This window comes from Mesoplodon mirus (assembly GCF_964341445.2).
Source record: "Mesoplodon mirus genome assembly, chromosome: 1".
Lineage (NCBI taxonomy): Eukaryota > Metazoa > Chordata > Mammalia > Artiodactyla > Ziphiidae > Mesoplodon > Mesoplodon mirus.
In genome coordinates, this window is record NC_138976.1 from 13,297,159 (window position 1) to 13,318,554 (window position 21,396).

Here is a 21,396-nt window from a genome sequence, read left to right on the forward strand (position 1 = left end):
TGCTTTGGACAGGCATCTGCCTTTCCCTGCATAGTTCCCTTTTCCTACGGTGCGTGGCTCACACTGAGACTCAGATTGGCTTTCCCTGAGGGATGGGGCTTGGACGTGGACTGCCACTGCCGGGCAAGTAGGGCTGTCTGGGTTCTGCCTGCCCCTTCTACAGTCAGCACACTGGGAAGAGGAGCGATTCAGAAACCAGAGATACCATCAAACAGGAACAACTCACGCTTCCTGAGCACTTACTCCAGACGCTGTTCTAGTAGCTTTACAGGAGCCCTGCCTTTTCATCACCCAGAAACCTGTTTTTTTATAAATGAGGCAAGGAAGCACAGAAAGATTTAGCGATTTCCCAGGGCCACATGGTAGGGGAGAGATCTGGGACTCAGGTACGGGTGAGATGATGGGACCCTTCATCAGGGCCGCGTACTGCCTTCATAAAGAAGATGTCAGAGCAAGCAGGGAGCTGGCATAGCCCCCAATCCAGCCCTCTCACTCAACTGGATGGGGAAACCCAGGCCCAGAGAGGGGTGGGGACTTCCCTAAGGTCACACAGGGCCTGCGCTGGAGCCCAGGAGTCCTACACGCCACCTTGGGCTCTGTCCTGAGGTTTTACCACCTTGGGTCAAGCATCAGAGTAACAATTACAAGGTAACATCGCCAAGAAGGCTCATCTGCTGGTTCTGTGCTGCGGGGGGGCCCCCTGTGGTTACGTGGGGGCCGGAAGGGCATGGGAGGCCCAGCCAGACCCCAACAGCGCCCTCTGCCTACACTGCTTGAGAAAGGTCTCGGGCATGGAGTCCCGGCGTTAGTTGGAAAAGTTCAGAGACTCTTTGCTCCCCCGCCAGCCCCCCATGCTGTAGAGAAACAAGCGGCCCATCCGCTCCTGGATGTCACATTTCCTGTTTGTGAGCCTGGATTGAGGTAGAGTCCATGGTGAAGGGCAAGGGGAGGGCGGGGCCTTCCTTTTGGGAATTAGAATAGCTGGAGGTAGAAAGAGCTGGAAGATTTTGCCTAAATGCTTCATTTTGTCGATAGGGACACTGAGGCCCCCCAGATGTAGGAACCTGGCCTAGGTCATAGAGGATGCTGGAATCACGCTGGCTTTTGGTTTTTGGTTTGGCTTAGTTTTTTTTGTTTTGTTTTGTTTTTTCTTTTTGAGACAACGCAATCATAGAATGTGTGAGCTGAGCTGGCAGAGATCTATTTAGTCGGTGCCCCAGTTCACCTCTCCAGGTTGCTTAGGTGAGAACCTGAGACTGGGGTGGAGGTGGGTGGGGATGGAAGAGTACTTCCTTTTTTTTTTTTTTTAACTGTGTAATGCTTTATTGTATAAATGGTTTCATAATATATTTAATAATTACTTTATTGTTGAAAATTTGGGCCACTTAAGAAACTATTGGGTTGGCCAAAAGGTTCATTTGGGTTTTTCCATAACATCTTACAGAAAAACACGAATGAACTTTTTGGGCAATCAAATATAATTTTTTAAATTATTTTTTATTGAATTATAGTTGATTTACAATGTTGTGTTTCTGCTGTACACAAAGTGACTCAGTTATACATATATAATACATATATCCCCTCTTTTTAGAGCACTTTCTTAAGATCCTAGAGCTGGCTGCTGGCAGAGCCCTGAGGAGAACTGGTTTTTTGAATCAACGTACAACAAATACCATTGAATGCCACCTCTCAGCCTGATGCTGATTAGCAAAGAACTTTCCATCTGGTGGGGAGGTGGGTATTAATCAAACAATCTTGCATATTTGTCCAAAGAGTGTTCACTGCCCTCAAGGAAGAGAACAGGAAGCTACAAGGAGAATAAGACTCTTCCCTTAGGAAGTGACATTGGAGCTGAGACCTAAAGGACACGGAGGGAGGGGGTAGACGGGTGTGAGGGGGGTGGGAAAAGGTGTCCCAGGCAGCGGGAAGAGCACGTGCAAAGGTCCCGAGGCAGGAAGTGCCTCATTTTATAAATGAAAAAACCGAAGCCCAGAGATTGGAGACCGATCTAGCTTAGTGCCCCAGAGAATCTTTCTCTTCCCCCACCCCCAAGTTCTTTAAAACTTTTTTAAAGGAAAGAGACAGAAGATAAACAACTAACTAAACAAGTGAGTCAGTGGCAGAGCTGAAAGTACTGGGACCCACCCCCCTCTGCCTTCACGCCAAGGGAATTTTAGAAAACCCTCAGACTGGCTGTTTACGAACTGTGGGACCTTGACTAAGACAGTTAGCCTCTTTGAGCCCCTGTTTCTCCATTTGTAATATGGAGCCCACCTACCTGCTCTGTGGATCCCACACAGACTTCTTGTGAAAGGGCTCTGTGCTGGCCAGTCAATGTGGGAGGGAGACCCAGGACAGCGGGATTGCTGGTTCCCCTCCCATGTCTCCTCCAGGGCTGGCCCTGGGCCCCAGATCTGAAGGAGCCTCTCTCCGCCCCATCATTTGACTGTAATCCTATAATCCACTAGTCAGCATTAATCACATATGGTACCAATGCCCCACCAAGACACATACGTGTCTTGGACAGTGAACTTATAGGAAATAAAGGAGGAAGCTTGGGAGCACCTGTTATGCATCCAGCATCTCAGCAGACACTCCACACAAGCAGCACTGTTTAACCCTCCTAGCAACCCTGCAAGGGTTCTGCCTATTGGCTAGGGAAGGACACTGAATCTCTAAAGGACACTGCCTAAGGTCACATAGCCAGGGAAGGGCCACTCCAGGGGTAGCCCCAGCCTGCTCATCTTGGAGGCTACCTTCTGGTCTGTCTGCCCTTGAGCCAGCCCGGAGCAGAGGGCCCAGGCACCAGGAAGGTGGACCCACGCGACCTAGGGCAGAGGGCACCCTGGCCGGCAGACACATTGGCTGTCCTTCAAACCAATAGTCTTTATATCTTTGTTCGACATTTATCTGGGGTGAAAGGTGCTGGAGGAAGTGGATTTGCAGTGATGCAGATGGTGAGCCTCTCCTGGATTCTGAATTCATTCTACACGAGAACGTTTTCCAGAAACAGAAGGGATAGAAATCCACTGACAAAGTCACTTTCCCAGCTGCAGTGAGTTAGTGTCCTAAAAAAACACCAGCTGTTCCCCATTTTTCTTTCTCTCTTCAGTTTGCAGTTTGAGCTTTTCCAAGCCAGACAGCTTCTTGGGAGGCTCGTTAGAGGATTTGTTTTGGTTCCTTTTTTATTTGAAATTTATTTAAATATAGACAAGAACAACTAGCCTTAGAAAGGGGGACTGCTCTGCCTGTCGTTTATTTTGACTGAGCAGCTTGGTGTATTCTTCAGATGGCATCCTTGAACTTGGCTGCTTTTATTAAGTACAGAAAGTATTGCTTACATTTACATAAAAGACAACAGTGCATCTTGGGAAAGTACCAGAGAACCACTAGTTTTATTTAATTAAATTGCTCTTCATCTGGCTTTGTTTTTTTTGTTTTTGGTTTTTTATGGGGGCCACACTGCTCGGCATGCAGGATCTTAGTTCCCCGGGCAGGGTTCCGCCAGGGATCGAACCCGTCCCCCCTGCAGTGGAAGCATGGAGTCTTAACCACTGGACTGCCAGGGAAGCCCCTGCTTTTTGGGTTTTAAAAATAACGTATTCTCATTGTAGCACATTTGAAAAATGCAGAGAAGTGGAAAGAATAAAGTGATCACTTTGCCACAATCTCACCACGCAGAATTCACCGCTTTTACCACATGAAGCTAGGTTTTGTTTTTGTGGTAAAATAGAACATAAACCATTTTAACACTTTTTGATTGTACAATTCAGTAGCACTAAGTACATTTACAAGTTGGACAACCATCACCAGTGTCTATCTCCAGAACTTTTCCATCATCTCAAACCAATTAAGCAAATAATTTCCCAATTCCCACTCCTTGCAGCCCCTGGTAACTGCTATTCTACTTTCTGTCTCTATGAATTCAACTACTCTAGGTACCTCATCTAAGTAAAATCATACAATATTTGTCCTTTTGTGTCTGGCTTATTTCACTTAGCATAATGTTTTCAAGTTTTGTCCATGTTGAAGCATGTGTCAGAATTTCATCCCTTTTTAAGGCCAAATAACATTCCACTGTGTGTCTAGACCACATTTGTTTATCCATTCACTCATGGATGGACATTTGAGTCGTTTCCATCCTTTTGGCTATTGTGAATAATGCTGCTTGAACGTCGGTGTACAGGTATCTCTTTGAGTCCCTGCTTTCAGTTCTTTTGGGTGTATAACCAGAAGTAGGACTGCTGAGTCATATGGTAACTCTGTGTTTAATTTTTTGAGGAGCTCCCCTACATGTCCAGTAATTCTGATGTGTAAGATCCATAGTGTAAATCATGGTCTCTGTGCAATTTTGTATCTGATTTTCTCACTTCATTTTCCATTGTATCAACTATTCCTCAACAACGTTTTTTAAAGGTTGCATAATATTCCACTGGGTTGTTATACCACATTTCCTTTTTCTCCACTCATTGATGTCTGGGCCACAGCAAAAGATTTTAAAATACAATGATAAAATAAATAACTTGCTTCTGATAAAACAGCCTTATGTTCTGTTCGTACTTGTTCAAGAAATACTCACCAAAGATACGTTGCTGCCCTCAAGAAATTTTTTAATTTCTCCTTGGGAATTCTTGGGGATCATCCAATTCAGTGGTTTTAAAAGTTCTTTGAAGCCAAGGAACCTTTACTACAAACAAAACAGCAAAGAGATAAAAGGAGAGATGATCTAGAGGAGGGTGGGTGGGGCTCAGAGTCCTGTTCTCTCAGCCTCTCCAGCTCCTCTCTGTCTCTGAGGGACTTTGGGAGATTCTGGGGTTTTTTTGGAACACAGTTTGAAAACCACCAGGCTGATCCAGCACCTTTATTTGAACAAAGGGTAGGCATCTTGAGAGAGGAAGGGACTTGGCTGAGGTCAAGTTCATTTTTTAATTCATTCATTCATTCATATTTTTTCTCAACCCTTAACACCTGCTGGCATGCATGTCAGTATCACTTAGGGAGCTTGTTAGAAATACAGGTTCCGGGGGCTTCCCTGGTGGCGCAGTGGTTGAGAGTCCGCCTGCCGATGCAGGGGACACGGGTTCGTGCCCCAGTCCGGGAGGATCCCACATGCCGCGGAGCAGCTGGGCCCGTAAGTCATGGCCGCTGAGCCTGCGCGTCCGGAGCCTGTGCTCCGCAACGGGAGAGGCCACAGCGGTGAGAGGCCCGCGTACCGCAAAAAAAAAAAAAAAAAAAAACAAACAGGTTCCCAGGACCCTTCCTTCCAGACTCCAAAGCAGTAGATGTATGGAGAGACCAGGACTGGAAACCCAGCTCCACAGTGCACACTGCGCTCCACTGGGGGTCTTCCCCTTCCAGCCCCTGCCTTTGCAGATGCTGGCTCTTCGACCCAAGTGCCCTTCCCCACCCACCAGACTCCTACTCACCCTCTGAGGCCCAGTTCAAATGTAGCCTCTTCCTCTTTGAAGCCTTGCTACACAGCCCGTACACCATGGCTTAGTCCTTCCTCTGTGGCCCCAGAACACAACACGGGGCCTCCATCCCCACTCAGCCACTCACACTTCTTTCTGTCGTGCATAATAGTTAATTGCTTCCAGGCCTGGCTCCCTGACTAGAACGTCAGCTCCTTAGGGAGTCTGTATAATCTCTGCATTCCCCACAGTACCAGGCATAGAGTGGGTGCTTTGTTATTGTTTATTGGCTGGACTTGGATCTAGTACAGACCCATATTTGGAGGGTAAGAAAACCGAGGCCCAGATGGAGCCTGCAGTTTATGGAAGGTCATACAGCCCATGGGGGCAGTGCTAGACTGCCACCCGGGTGTCCTGAGGCTCAGCACTCAGACCTGGCCAGCTGGCCAGGAGGGCAACTAGCCATCTGCTCTGGGCAGAGAGCACTGGCCCCACTACCTTATCCCTGACTCCTATAATAGCCCTGGTTTTCAGAAATCCAGAGAGCTCTGCCTTGCTTGTGATTCAAGTGTACGTGTTTGGATGCCTGGAATTAAGTAAATTCTAGTTTCAAAAAGTTTTATAAAGTATAAAACTTCAACATATACAGTGTGGGATATTATGTGAGTGCTGCTTGGACCAAGCCAGTGCTCAGAAGCTAAGAAAGCAAATCTAATAGGGACTGTCTGGGGGTAGGGCCAGCCAGCATTCTATCCAGAGGTGGCTGCTACAAAGCCCTCCTGTTGTCCTAATTTGTGATCAACAACTGCTGCTTTTCTAATTAGCACGCGGGATGCTAAAAATAGTTTTTTTTAAATTGGGGAAACAGATGCCTTGTTTATTATGATGAATGTTGTACACAGGCTCACACTGCTGAAATCAAAGTAGTTATGTTATGTATGTATGTATGCTGTGGGGATGGGATAAAGTAACTTCTATTCACTCCCCACTGTTGCATGAAGATGATATAGGGTTCCTTACCCCATCCCAGCCAGGAACTCTGGGTTCTATGGGACAGTGTGGGACAGAACCCAGCCTCTGGAATCCTGGCATCTGCCTCTGCAGGGGTTCTTAACCTTTATTGTGCTCCTTTATGGACTCCTTTGGCATCTGGGGGAGCCTATAGACTCCTTCTGGGAATGTTTTAAATGTGAAAAATAAAATGAATACGATTATAGAGAGAATGACTCAAATTGAACAGTAGTTATTAAAATATTGGGTTGGCCAAAAAGTTTTTCCATACCATCTTACCGCAAACCCATACGAACTTTTTGGCCAACCCAATATTAATATTAGGGATTGATTTTCAGCTCAACCAAACTGAGATGCTTCCTCATCTGTAAAATGGGGATGATTCCAGTACCTGTCTCTCAGAGAGCTTAGTGAGAATTGAATAATGAGTGTAAAGTGCTTAGAACCCAGCTCAACATTCAAGAAATAGTAGCATATGCTGCTGTTCCTGCTTTGTTGCTGTTGTTATTATTATTATTATATAAGGTACAGATTCCTGCTCTTCAGAAACTCACAGCCTGGACTGGGATATATATAATTATATGTAAGTAATTAAAGGTAGAAGTAAAGGTGCAGAAAAGAAGCCTGATCAGGGGCTAAGGGGAGCTCAGAGGGAGTGAAATGTCTTCCGGCTGAAAGAGCACTGGGTGGTGGCTAAGCTTTTGTGTCAGCCAGACTTGGATTAGTTCTGGCTCTGATCCTTAGCTTGAGCAAGAGATATCACCTTTCTGAGCCTTGGTTATCCTCCCTGGGAATACCAGTAGAATCTACAGGGATGCTGTGAGCGCCACCTCCTTCCCTCCCGTGATCAACCAGTTAAATCACACATCCTTCATTGCCTTGAACCACATGCCCTCCTTGTCTTTCTAGCCACCCTCACTGCCGCCTACCCCGGCCAGACAGCCCCTAACTGGGGAGGAATCCAGCCAGTTGCCGTCCCTGCCACTGTCCTTGGGCTGGTGTGGCTCGCTTGGTTACAAGCCCAGCAGGGTTGCAGAGCTGCTTGACACCCTATGTTCTCATTCCTGGTCAGTGTCCTCTCCCAGTGCCCAAGGCATCTGCTCCTAACCTGGGTGGCTGTCACATTGCAAGCCTGCAGGACGTTCTCATGAGTGACCTAGCTTCCTTATCTCATAGGAAAGGGAAGCCACAGAAGACAACCCGCTGAACTTCCTTCTCATTCCTTTCAAATGTAGCTGAATCTTCAGCCATCTTTGAAACCTAAGGAGGAAAAAATTTCTACAGGACACTGGAGAGATGCTCTTGCCTCCACTTCATTTTCCTTTGTTTATGCAAGGCTCTCATTGAAGAGGAGGGTAAAGATTTTTTTTTTTTTTTTGCGGTATGCGGGCCTCTCACTGTTGTGGCCTCTCCCGTTGCGGAGCACAGCCTCCGGACGCGCAGGCTCAGCGGCCATGACTCACGGGCCCAGCCACTCCGCGGCATGTGGGATCTTACCAGACCGGGGCACGAATCTGTGTCCCCTGCATCGGCAGGCGGACTCTCAACCACTGCGCCACCAGGGAAGCCCGGGTAAAGATTTTTATAGGGAAGAGGGCAGACTAATACCTAGAGAATATCCTACTCTGTGTGAGATGGGCAGTGTATTAGTCAGGATGGAGTACGGTACGCTGCAGTAACAAACAACCCTTGAATCTTAGGGGCCAAACCCATAAAGGTGGTTTGTCTTTTTTTTTTTTTTTGGCTGTGCCTCCCAGCTTGTGGGATCTTAGTTCCCCAACCAGAGATTGAACCTGGGCCCTCAGCAGTGAGAGCACAGAGTTCCAACCACTGGACCGCCAGGGAATTCCCTAAAGGTTTATTTCTTACTCTAGTTAATATGAGCATCTTGGGTCAGCTTGGGGCTGTGTTCCTCATTCAAGGAATCGGGCTGATGGAACAGTTACCTCCTTGAATGTACTTCATGGCACTGAGAAAGAGAGCCCTAGAGGGTCTTCCACTGGCAGTTAAATGCTTGGGCCATCTCACATCTTATTGATCAGACTAGTCACATGGCCCTACTCAACCACAAGGGGACCAGGAAATGAAAGCCTACCATGAAGGTGGAGAGCAGGAACTATTTAGTAGAACAGCGTTAATGAATACCCCAGGTGGGCCACTCGTTTCTTTGTTTAGCTGCTAGGTCAACTCTGCAAGCTGAGACAACCAGGCAGATGGCACAAACAGAGTGGGCTGTAGGCTCTTCTTTGTGAGTGCTAGGAAACCACACCCAGAGAGAAAAAACCCCAAAGGCACTTCTTAGCCCCAAGTGCTAAGCAGAACAAAAAGGCACATGCAGCTGCCAGCCTCTCTGGGGGAATAAAAAGCAGAAGCTCAGTGAAGAAGGCAGCGGCCCTGAAGAGGGCAGGTGATACCTGCTGGGAGCTCCAGGTGCTAAACGCACAGGGAAGGCAGAGGCAATGGTATTGAACTGGGGTTCGCAAACCACATTCTTCATCACAGACCCATATGACGTTTTGTAAGTGTCGCACATATTTAGGCGTTCTCCCTCCATTTCTGAGCTATTTGATGTTTATGAGAGGGATGTTCCTTCTGAATTGGGTGCCTCACTTGTCTCCAGTCCACACACGGTGCTCACCTTTTCCCTACGATGCTCACCTTTTCCCAGCTGCATTTCTGTGTCCCATCGTGGCATCCAAAATCTTTCAAGGGCAGTGAGGGTGGAAGGGGGAGGGAAGGACAGAGACATGGCCATCCCTGGCAGAGGCTTTTGGGGTTTTCTTGGGCATAAATAAGGAAACTCTGGGAGAAGACTATCGACTGCAGCCCTCAGCCCCTCCCTGAGTTCTTGATTTCCTGTGCTTTGTTAGGAGGCTTCTCGTCCTTGTCCTGGAGAGATGCCGGCCACCTGGGTACTAGCCCCAGCCTCCTCACTTCATTGCTGAGGAGCCCTGCATAAGTTATTTCCCTGCCTTGGTGCCTCCGTTTTCTCATCTAGAAAATGAAGCAGCTCAGAAGACTGAGGCCAGGCCTGAAAGGAGAGTGACCCTGGGTGGCGGGGGTGTTCCTGTAGCCACGTGGGCGAAGAGGCAGGTGAGGCTGCTCTCTGAGTCCGCCAGAAGTCCGTGGAGCCTAGAGTAAGGGGGTGACTCATTGCTGTCACAGGACACTCACCGCGGTTGCAGGATGTATATGGTGGCATGAGAGTTGGATTCTTAGCTCCACTTCCCACTACACGGAGCTCTGTGAGAGGGAGGCCATATCGGCTAATCCTTGTCGACCTAGCAGCCTGGACAGTGCCTAGCACTTGGTAGGTTGCCAAGGTTGACATTAAATAAATACTTGCTTAATGAATGAATGAACCAACGAGCACATCATTCCCTTCAACTCTGAATCAGTGATTTGCAGACTTCCTTTGGGACAGGAGGAGGTTGAAGAAATTCTGGGCTCTACCCAAACCCAGCTTCCCACCTTGGGCAAGTCACCAGACTCCCTCTGTATGCAGGGACCCATCCTGCCTCACGGGCTGTGTCAGAGGCTTCAGCGAGCAGGAGGCCTCCTAAATGCCCCGTGCAAAGGAAGAGCTGGTTGTTTTTAGGACATGAGGACAAGTCCTTGTTTGACACAGAGCAGGTGGTACTGGAGCCTGTGAGGTGGAGAGTTCTGGAATAATCATCATTAGGAATTGAGTAGCTACCATCTATTGGGCACTTGCTCCAACATCAGGCCTTATGCCGAGCACTTGATGTGCACTATCTCATTTAAGATGGTCTAAGAGAGACATTGTTATTCTCGTTTTACAGAGGAGAGAAATCAAGTCCCAGGAGGTCAAGTGACTCACCCAAGGCCACACACTTAGTCAATGCCCAGACCGGGCTCACTCAAGTGCAGGCTCTAACCTCTATGCTCTACGGCCTCCTGCTGCTGTGATGAGGTAGGGACAGTGCTTGTCTCTTAGGAACCAGTGATAATAATACAAGTTGCCTTTTCCTAAGTGCCTATGAGGTACCAGGAACTTTACAGATGTTATTGTTCATCCTTTCAACAACTCAAGGAGTAAGGAATTATCCCTATTTTACAGATGAGTAAACCAAGGCTCAGAATGTGAAGTGACATTTCCAGGGCCACACAGCAAGAAAGTAGGGAGCGGGGCTGGAATTTGAACTCAGGACTGGCTCATCCCAAGAACAGGCAGAGAAAAAGTCATCTCCATTGTGGGCTCCATTAAGAGATTGTTTTTTGGTTTTGTAGCTGCTGTTGTTTTTTAGCTTCCCACTTTAGGTTCCTAGAACGTCATCATTAGAGATTATTTCTTGGAAGGCCTTTTAGGCTCAACTTATTACAAGAAAAAAATCTAGTGGAGGGGAAAAAAAAGAAGCCCGAGGCAAAAACAACCTCAGGATTTTTCAGTAAATTCTTAGACTCTTAATACCTCCTAGCCTACACAGGGGAAGCAGGGTGAGCTGAGATGATCCCAGCCGCAGGCACTAAGGGGGACAAGTTGGGGGTGGGGGCAGAAATGCGTCTGGAGGGACTGGGTTTGTACCACCTCTTGTACCACAAGCGGCCTCAGAAAAGAGTCTGGCTGCTGAAGCGGGTATCCTAAGGCACCGGTTGATAGTAAACACAAGCTCTGCATCCTAGAGGGTCCGAGGGGACATCGTTGAACCCTCTTTATTTTATTGAACAGTTTTTACATAGAGTGACCCTACGATTTATCGCCCAGACCTGCACACCTTTAAGAGTGAAAGGGGGCACTAAAACATTGACCTGAAAACTGATCCACGACAAGCATAAATCAGAACTGTCCTAGGGAAAGCACCTTGATTTTACAGGCTCTGAGAAACTACCCACACCAGGAAAGGTTGCTGTGAAAAGGCAAAGCCCAGATGTCAAAAACAGGAGGATGGTAAAACAAAACAGAAGAACAAGACAAGGGGTAGAGAGGAGCAGTGACTTCCGCCAGGGGACACCTATGCAGCCCCGGCTCTGTGCCAGCACCAGCCTGGTTAACACAACGGCAGTAGCTGAGGTCCACAGAGAGCACTTGGCATTTGTGGGCACACATGTCCCTCTCACCAGACCTGGGCTTGACAAGTGCAGGCAGTGGATGTGATTCATTCTGTGCCCACCCCAGTCCCAGCAGTCCCAGGACTGAGTAAATGTCCTCCAAGTGTTTACTGATGGAATAAATGCTTGTGGGCACGGCTTTCCTGAAGTGTGCCAGGGAAGATGATGTTTTGCTTGGAGAGGAAAGAGCCAAGGGTCCTATCTCTGAGGAGCCGTTAGGGTGAATGGGAAAGGCAAGGCTACACAGACAGGTAGAACTTATTGGTTCTGCTATCTGCTGGTCTGTGTTACTCAACCTCTGAGCCTCAGATTCCCTGTCTGGGGAATGGAGGGCTCATTAGTGATTGTAGAAAGGATTAAATGAGATGGTGTACGTAAATGAAAGGCAGTCCTTTTTTTTTTGGTACGCGGGCCTCTCACTGTTGTGGCCTCTCCCGTTGCAGAGCACAGGCTCTGGACGCGCAGGCTCAGCGGCCATGGCTCACGGGCCCAGCCGCTCCGCGGCATGTGGGATCTTCCCGGACCGGGGCACGAACCCGTGTCCCCTGCATTGGCAGGCGGACTCTCAACCACTGCGCCACCAGGGAAGCCCAGTCCTTATTATTAATAATAACATTCTGGGAAGCAGAGCTCAGTTCCACACTGAAAAGATGTGTCTTACAATCAGAAAAGTCCAGAGATGAACCAGACGACTCGGGTGGGTGGTGAGTTCCCCCTCACTAGAAGGCTTCAGGCAGAGGCTGTCCGGCATGGATGCTGTAAATGGTGTGACCACCTTTAGGCGGGAGGCTGGGCTAGCAGGACACCGGGAGAGGCAAGCTGACAGATTACCACTGGCGTCAAAGCCTGAGGGACTTGAACTCCTTTGGATGAGAGTGACTTGTTTATGTCACTGTTCATGTCACCTGGAAGACTGTGCTGTCGGCCAGCCAGGGGAGCAAACGGGGGCAACAGGCTGCGACTGGGAGCTGGCCCCTTGAGAGGGGGGATCTCCTTCTAGGAGGGAGAAAAGTTTTTAGAGGTCCCTGAAAACTTTCACTTCCTCCCACATGAAACGGCCCCTTGCTGGTTCCAGGGCCTCCCATTTTGGCTGAGGGGGAAGGAGTCTTCTTTAGACCTTGACTGCTCAGCTGTTCTGATGGGAACCAGGTAGAGCTTTGGATTCATCACGCCTGTTGGCTCGGGCTCCCGGCCCCCTCCCCAGGGTGCCCTCCCTCCACCCAAAGGCTGTGATCTCCCCTCTGACTCTGGTTTCTGGAGCCTCATCACATGCTCTGAACGCACCAACTGCTCCTCTGGGGGGGGTCATTCGCTGAGAGCCTGTGGCTGGGCATGAGGGGTGCCGTGAGCCCCCAGAGCTGGCAGGCATGCGATGCAGAGTCTGAGACAGCAGCCCCACCTTTTCATCTGATTGGGAGGAGGGTGGGAAACAGCGAGGCACACACAGGGAGTTGCTCAGAGTTGGAGGCACAGCAGGTGACAGGATCTCTGTCTGTTGCCACCCCTCATTTGCCTGGCAAACCCACTCCTTGGGATTCTCAGGCAGCAGCACCCTTGCCCGGGGAACACAACCGTCCCTCCACAGCCTTCCCTCTTCCGGGGGCAAGTGAGGCCAGAGGCAGCCAGAGGAGTGTCAGCGGGCTGAGTTGAGCTGAGAATTCAGATGGGGCTAATCCCAGCATTTTTTTTTTTTTTTTTTTTTTTTTGCGGTAGCGGGCCTCTCACTGCTGTGGCCTCTCCCGCTGCGGAGCACAGGCTCCGGACGCGCAGGCTCAGCGGCCATGGCTCACGGGCCCAGCCGCTCCGTTGCATGTGGGATCCTCCCGGACCGGGGCACGAACCCATGTCGCCTGCATCGGCAGGCGGACTCTCAACCACTGCGCCACCAGGGAAGCCCCCAGCTTCTTTTTTTTTTTTTTTTTAACATCTTTATTGGAGCATAATTGCTTTACAATGGTGTGTTAGTTTCTGCTGTACAACAAAGTGAATCAGCTATACATATACATATATCCCCATATCCCCTCCCTCTTGCGTCTCCCTCCCACCCTCCCTATCCCACCCCTCTAGGTGGTCACAAAGCACCGAGCTGATCTCCCTGTGCTACACGGCTGCTTCCCACTAGCTGTCTGTTTTACGTTTGGTAGTGTATATGTGTCCATGCCACTCTCTCGCTTCCAGCATCGTAGACAACTTTTGCGCCTGGCTCTCCTCCTGCCTCTCTGCTCTGTCCCCCAGGTTTCAGGGAGGTGTCCGTTAAGGCTGCCCTGCTCTGTTCTCAATGCTCCCCTCCCTCAGCGCACAGCAGACCTGCCTGCTCTTGCCTGACGCTGGCAGCTCCCAAATCGGGCTCTGCCCAGGCTCTCTGTCTAGGACAGCATTACTGAGCTGACTTCTGCAGGTTCTTCAAACTCAGCGCTTCCAGAACAGAACTCACCAGCTCCCCCTCCTCCCAACCCCTCCACTTTATTTTTCAGGCAACCATCCACTCTCCTGCTAGACCTCTTGCAGACAGATTCCTGGGCCACACCCTGGGCACCCTGATGCCTTAGGGCTGGGTTGGCCTGATGCCCTGCATTTCTAACAAGCTCCCAAGTGATGCTTGGTGCTGCTGGTTGTTTGATCCACACTTTGATACAATACGAAAGTAATTGTAAATCCGGGACAATCTCTCCAAGAAGGTGACATTGAAGCAAAATTTGAAAGAGAATTTAGTTCCTGTAACCCAAGGTCTCAAGATGCCACTTCTTTCTTGTCTTCCAGCTCACCCCATGGCGTCAGGTCTCCACTCTTTCCCCTGGACATTGGCCAGCGGCCTCCTGGCTGGGCACCCTGGCTGGAGATTTAACTTCTCCCACCCACCCTCACCCTGCAGCCAAGGAATTCTTCTAAAAAGCAAATCATGTACCTCTCTTTGCTTAATGGCATCCAAGGATTCCCCAGCACCTTCGGGAGGAAATGCAGATTCCTCAGGTACAAGGCGCGGGGTGACAGGATTCTGCACGGCCCTCCCGCTTCTCTGTGCCCCTCCCCCAACCCCACTTCAGCTGCTCTGGATTGGAGCTTGTCAACTTCCCACTTTATCCCCCCACGGTACCAACTCGCTCATCCTGTCTTCTCACTTTTTTAGTCATTAATTAATTTTTATTTTTGGCCGCGTTGGGTCTTCCTTGCTGCACCGGGCTTTCGATAGTTGCGGCGAGCGAGGGCTGCTCTTCGTTGCGGTGCGCGGGCTTCCCACTGCGGTGGCTTCTCTTGTTGCGGAGCGCAGGCTCTAGGCGTGCGGGCTCGGCATTTGTGGCTCGTGGGCTCTAGAGCGCAGGCTCAGTAGTTGTGGCGCACGGGCTTAGTGGCTCCTCGGCATGTGGGATCTTCCCGGACCAGGGCTCGAACCCGTGTCCCCTGCATTGGCAGGCGGATTCTTAACCATTGCGCCACCAAGGAAATCCCCTGTCTCCTCACTTTTTTGCACAAGGGGAAGCACCTTCTGCCTGTCTTGGTGGCATCCCCACCCCCATCCTCCCTGAAGGGATGCTCTTCAGCACCTGTCCTTTCCCTCCTCTGAACCTTCAAACCCTCCTCTCCATGGCTGTGTCTCATCAGGGGGTTCCCATCGTCTGCAGTGTACTCAGGAGTATTTCCCTTTTTCTCCATGGCTTCTCTAACTGGACCCTCTCTCCAGCCCTTCCCAAGGCAAGCTGCTGGCAAGAGGTCCTTGCCCTCACTGACGTCACTTCCTCGCCTGAGGTTCTTTCCTCGACACACTGCAACCTGGTACCCGGCTCCAAGCTTCCGTGGGTTTCTGATGCCAGCTGCCCCCGGGGGCCCCCTCTTCTATCACATCCTTCCCCTCCTAGGGTGATCTTACCCACTCACATCTCTATGTTGCCCGAGCTGAATATTGGCTGACCTGCAGCATCTCTACTGGCCATCCCACAGAGCCTGTCTCAGGGAGGCATTTCTCTTCTTCCTATAATCCTGATCAAATAGAGATGCTCTAAGGATTCCATCCACTTTCCTCTCTCTCAAGACCACCTCCACGTCCCCACCCACCTCCGGCCTTTTGCTCTCAGCTCTGTAATTGTACGCAGGTGGTTCTGCGAGTGTTTATAGGCTTCCAGCCAATAGCTATTTGGATAACTGTCTCTAGTGGGTAGAACTGTGTCTACCAGAAAGATGTGTTCAAGTCCTCACGCCCGGTGCCTATGAATATGAGTTTTTTTGGAAATAGATTCTTTGCAGATGACTCAAGCTAAGATGAGGTCACACTGGATTTGGGAGGGCTCCAATCCAGTGACTGGTGTCCTTATAAGAAGAGGGAAACTTCGACACAGACACACACGGAGAACACTGTGTGGCGCTGTAGAGCATTGGGTTATGCTGTCGCGAGGATCGCGCCAAGGGTTGCTGGCAGCCACCAGAAGCTAGGAGAGAGGCATGATGGGTTCTCTCTCATGACCTTCAGAGGGAACCAGCTCTGCCAACACCTTGACTTTGGACTTCTGGCCTCCAGAATTGTGAGAGAATAAACTTCTGTGGTGTTAAGCCACCCAGTGTGTGGTACTTTCTTACGGAAGCCCTAGCAAGCCAATATACCATCCATCTGTCCATCCGTGCACCGATCCTCAGGACCGCCTCTGTACTGGACCCTGTGTGAGGACCACCAGGGACCTTGAGTTAAAGCAGGGCTCCCTGCGGCCCTTGAGAGCTTGCACGTGGAGGGCGAGATGGACACTTGCACAGCAACCTGTGCTCCAGGTAGGCTGCACAAGGGCAGTGGGAATTTGGGAGAGAGAATCAGCTCCAGCCGGGAAGCAGATCTCAGAGGAGGTGACGTTGAGCTCTGAAGGCTGCACATTCATCAGCCAGGTTTGCAGAGCAAGTGAGAACAGGCTCTTCACAGCCACCGAGCCCACGTGGGTCCCCTCCAAGGAGCCATAGGGATCCTGGGAAAGTCCTGCTTCAGCTTGGTCAGCGCCCACATGGGGTGTAAGGCCCAGATGGGGAAAAGGATGTGCCTGGAGCCACATGGCCTGTGGAAGCAGGTCACTGGATTTAGAAAGCACTTTCTTGGGCTTTCTTTTATCTGGTTGTATTATTAGTCTTGACTTCAATTTTTAAAACATTTTCTTCACTGCAATCCATCCCCTTCCACAGGCTCTTTGGAAAGAAATGCTTCTGGGGCTGGGCTGGGCTGGGCTGAGTGGGGCAGGCCTGCCTTTCCTCCTTACCTTCATAGTTGCTTGAGTCCTCACCCCGGCCTTGCAGTGAGCCAGGTTGGGAGAAAGTTCTCTGTGGCTCTGCCAGACTCGGAGTCCCCTCTCTCAAAAAGCTGGTTTCCCCTCTCTTTGCTTGGCTGAGTTTCTCTGTTTTTTGGCCAGAATTGTGCCCCATTTCCTCTTTTCTTTCAGCGGTGTGTTTGGGGCCTCCTTTGGGAGGGTTCAGCAGGGCTCCTGAGTGGCCTGGAGGTTCTGTGGCATCCTGGCCCCTGCCTCCAAAAGCCAAAAGGTTCATAAGATGACCCCACAGGACCTCCTGGGGGGACTGGGCCTGAGCAGAAGAGGATTTACAAATCCTGAAGAGGGGGGTGCTGCCTGCCAGCCTGTCTTTAGTGAGAAGGAAGAGAGGGGTGAAGGCCGGTGCAGACAGACATGCCAGGTCCCTGGGAGGCAGAAGCCCACCTGAAAAGGTCCAGTCACATCACCTCCTCCATGAAGGCTTCTGAGATTCTCCTGGTCAGATTTCTATAGGAGCCTGATTCACAGCTGTACCCCCAGATTCAGGCTCAGGCAGGGCAGAGTGGAATTGGGAGGGACCCTCCACTCCACAGATGAGAAAACAGAGGCACAGAGAAGGGAACTGGACATGGCTGCATCACACAGGCTGGTGATAACGGAGCAGGGGTTCAAATAGTACTTTTAGTTTCTGGTACAAAATGATTTCCCTTAAAAAAGGAGTCATCTGTGGCCAGTATATCACATTCCGTAATCAGAGAAGTGCTGTTTAGGTGCAGTTATTTTTCTCTTATTATAATTATTTTTTTATTTTTTATTTTTGGCCGCACTGGGCAGCTTGCGGGATCGTAGTTCCCTGACCAGGGATCGAACACGGGCCCCCTGTAGTGGAAGCGCAGAGTTCTAACCACTGGACCACCAGGGAATTCCCAATTTTTTTTTTTCTCTTTTTAAAATCTGATTTCGATCTGATTTGGGCAGAAGTTCCCCAGTTTACCACAGACCCCATCACTCCCTATTGCATTATACCTGGTCAAATTCACACAATTCTGCTGCCCACCTGGCTCCTGGCTTTCACTCAGCATTCATTCAACATATATCTATTGAGCATCTAATAGGTGCCAGGTACTGTTCCAGGTACTGGGAAAACCCAGAAGTGACCAAGATGGAAGACAAGCACCCCCCCGCCCCCCAATAGCGCTTGGGTTCCAGTGGCATTTGGTTCACAGCCCCCGCCTTCTTCTACATCCATTAGCATCCCCAGTTTGCTCTGGCTTCACCACCATTGGGGGTCTAAGAGGTTATGGTGGGATAGAATCATGGAAAAACCCTAAACTTGTCTTCCATTCCAGGGTTAATGACTCAGATCATACACTTCTGTAAGGTTCTTACTTTATCTTCAGTTCCCTTCTTTATAACTTGGGACTGTACTCTTCACCCTACTTACCCTCCTAGGGTTGTGTAGAAGTATATGGGTCGTTGTAGACAGCAGTGGCTCTACACAGGGCATGATTGTGACCTTGAGGGATGCTGAGCTTCTCACGTGTTCAGGAAGTAGTTCTGCTCTGAGGTAGGGCACTGGCCTACTGGCTTCAAGCCTCTCCGTTCAGGGAAGGGTGAGAATTTCTAGGGGAGTCGAGGGCACCCCCTGGCACCCACCGCCCGATTGTGATAAGAACCACCAGGTGCCTCTTTTTCACCTCCATCTGGGGCCACCAGCCTGAGGAAGTGGTGAGAGGAACCAAGGGAGGGTAGAGGGGGAGGGGAGACTCCTCGGTTGGGGAAATCCAGCCACCTGTATTGGGGGCTCAAGCCCAGCCTGTCCTCAGAACCCAGTCCTTGCCCCTCGGTGGGAGCTCCTCATACCTTCCAAGCTGTCAACAAAGCCAGCATCTTCCTTCTCTAGAAAGAGTCTGACCTACAGCATGAAGAACCAAGGTTAGCCCCAGGAAGGGTCTTCCTGGCACAAGGGGTGTGGCTGAGGCTCAGGATGGAAGCTTGTGGAAGCAGGGGGAGCGCTCCAGCATGGCTTTGGTGGAGTCTGTCCTGGAGTTAGGTGGGATGGAGGCACATCTCAAGAAGGTTTGCTCTGTGTTGCTTGGAAAGAGTCATCATGATTTCATTTTTCCAGCTCTTCTCAAGGAAATAGACTTAGAGGTGCAGACTCTCCTCAGTGCAGTTATTTACTGCATGGGCTTTCACCAAGATCATTTCAGCACTGATGCTCACAGGTGTGTGGCAGTACTTAATGGTAATGGAAACATTGGCCGGAACATCTCCTTCCCCACGTTTCCCCAACCTGCAGGAATACATGATCAAAATTTTTATTTCATACACCAATGTAAAATCGAGGGAACGGCCACCTTGGATTAATTGAACACTAGAGAGTATCAGTGATTGAGAACCTCAAGCACTTTTCAAGGAGTATCTCCTTAATTCTTGCAATAATGGGTAATATGTATCTCTATACCCTTACCATGTGCCAGCTACCATACAAGTACTATTATCCCCATTTTATAGCTGTAGAAACAGAGACACAGAGAAGTAAATTGCCCAGGATTGCACAGCATACGGGGCAGAGCCAGGACTCAAACCCAGGCAGCCTGGGCCCAGAGTCCAAATTCAGAACCACCATGCTCTAAGCTCCTCGCCTACCCTGAGAGGTGGGGATTATGATTATCCCCAACACAGAGAAGAGGAAACCAACCACATTGCTCCATCACTCATGAGCATCAGCAAGAATGTCTTTTATAGGGCTTCCCTGGTGGCGCAGTGGTTGAGAGTCCACCTGCCGATGCAGGGGACACGGGTTCGTGCCCTGGTCCGGGAAGATCCCACAGGCCGTGGAGCAGCTGGGCCCGTGAGCCATGGCCTCTGAGCCTGCGCGTCCGGAGCCTGTGCTCCGCAACGGGAGAGGCCGCAACAGTGAGAGGCCCGCGTACCACACAAAAAAAAAGAATGTCTTTTATAACTGCCCTGAACACATTCAGGATTCAACAAACAGTGACAGCCTGACACTTTTGTGTCTGTAGCATTCTTTGCCAAGAACACTTGATCCTCACACTTCCACAGAGGTAAGCAGGGTGGGGATCTGACCCTTCGTGATTCCCAGCCGGAAGGGGTCTGGGATGTGAAGCCAGGGCATCTCCACACCTGGGCTACAACTACCTTGGCTGCAGCTCTGATGCTGTGTGATCCTCTGACTCGGGGTGTGGCAGACAGACAGGCACTGAATGCTGGTTGTCATCTGACAGGCCCGTGGACTGTTAGGGCTGGAAGGGACCTTGGTGACCATCGAGTGATGAGATCAGTCAGCCCGGCTGGGATGCCAGGTTCTCAACCTGGACAGCCTCTGGCCTCCTTTGATCAGGAGAGCAACGTGGCCTGAGGCTCCCTTGCTCCAGTTCCCCGCCTCTCAATTAAACACTGACCACAAGTATGTGCTCCCTTGTTTTGAGAGTCTGTGCTTCAGAGAAGGAGGAATTTCATGTTGGATCCTCTGGAAGTTGAATTTTCTGCCTTCCAGGTTTGCATGCTCTGTCGAGCTATGGGTAACCAACCTGGAGCTTCTGATTCCACTAACCTGTAGAGTGTCCCCCGGGGGCAGCTCAGGAGGAAAGGCAGCATCAGACCCACCAGCTGGTGACCTCGAGCAAGTCACAGAGGCTCTCAGAGCCTCCCTCCCTTCCCTGACCACTGGGTGGGTGAGCCTGAGGATTCACTGAGATAAAGGAGAGAGGCTGCTTCGTAAACTGTAAAATGGAAGACCCTCGTGATCAGTGCTTGCTTGTTGAAAGGACCGGTTTATCTTAGCGCAGCTCCTTAGCCTCCAAATGCCGTTATCTTTCCCTTCCCTGTTGACCGCAGTACAGACGCCTGGATCCTTTAATGCAACAGATCTTCCCTGAACCCATAGTGAGGTGCTCCGTGGTGCTCGGTATTGGGGTGTCCACCCCAAGAGAAGGAAAAAAGCAGGGTCTATCCATGACCCTGTGTCCTGAGAGCCAGAGTCAGGGAAAGACAGAATGCCCCAGAGAATGCAGTTTCCAGCAGGAGGGTTTCTGTTCACTTTTGCTCTTAACATACACACAGAGAAGGGACATTTGTGATGAATTTTCACAAAGTAGACACACCTGGGTAACCATTACCTGGCTCAAGAAACAACATGGACCTCCCCCGGGGCCCCTTCCCAGTCTCTACCACCCCCCTCTCTGACTTCTAGCACCACAGGTTGGTTTTGCCTGTTTTTGAACGCTCAATGAATGGAATCATCCAGGCCTTCTTTTGCTCAGTGAGAAAGAAGTGTGTGTGAGATTCATCCTGCTGATGTCAGTGGCTGTAGCTGGTTCCTTCTCGCTGATATACGTGGACTCCCATGCTCGATCACACCCGATCTGTCTGATGGTGGGCCTTGGGGTCGTTGCCAATTTTTGGTGCACTGTGAATGTTCCAGTCCGTGTCTCTGTGTGAGCTTATGTGTATTTTCTTTGAGGTATAGACCTGGGTGGAATAACTGGGTTGTAAGGTGTGGCTGGTTTAGCTGTAGTAGATGCCGGCGGGAAGGATTTTAGGAAGTAGTTAAGCAGGACTTCCAGACCCTGGAGACTGTGGTCGACTAGCTCATGCCCCCAGAGGAGGGGGCTGTGAAAGCTCTGGAAAACAAGAGGAAGAGG

The 21,396-nt window shown here is 50.2% G+C and overlaps 1 protein-coding gene across 2 annotated transcripts in view; it reads left to right on the plus strand.

The window, feature by feature from the left end:
- The first annotated feature begins 1,709 nt into the window (after nucleotides 1-1,709).
- The window catches only part of GGTA1 (glycoprotein alpha-galactosyltransferase 1 (inactive)), a 52,752-nt gene continuing 33,065 nt past the window's right edge, over nucleotides 1,710-21,396 (plus strand). Inside the window, exon 1 of one of the 2 annotated variants that reach the window (XM_082625478.1) lies at nucleotides 1,710-1,734. The gene's annotated coding sequence lies outside the window, so the exon portion shown is untranslated. The remainder of the gene's footprint in view (nucleotides 1,735-21,396) is intronic. The other variant, XM_082625479.1, reaches the window with a different exon arrangement.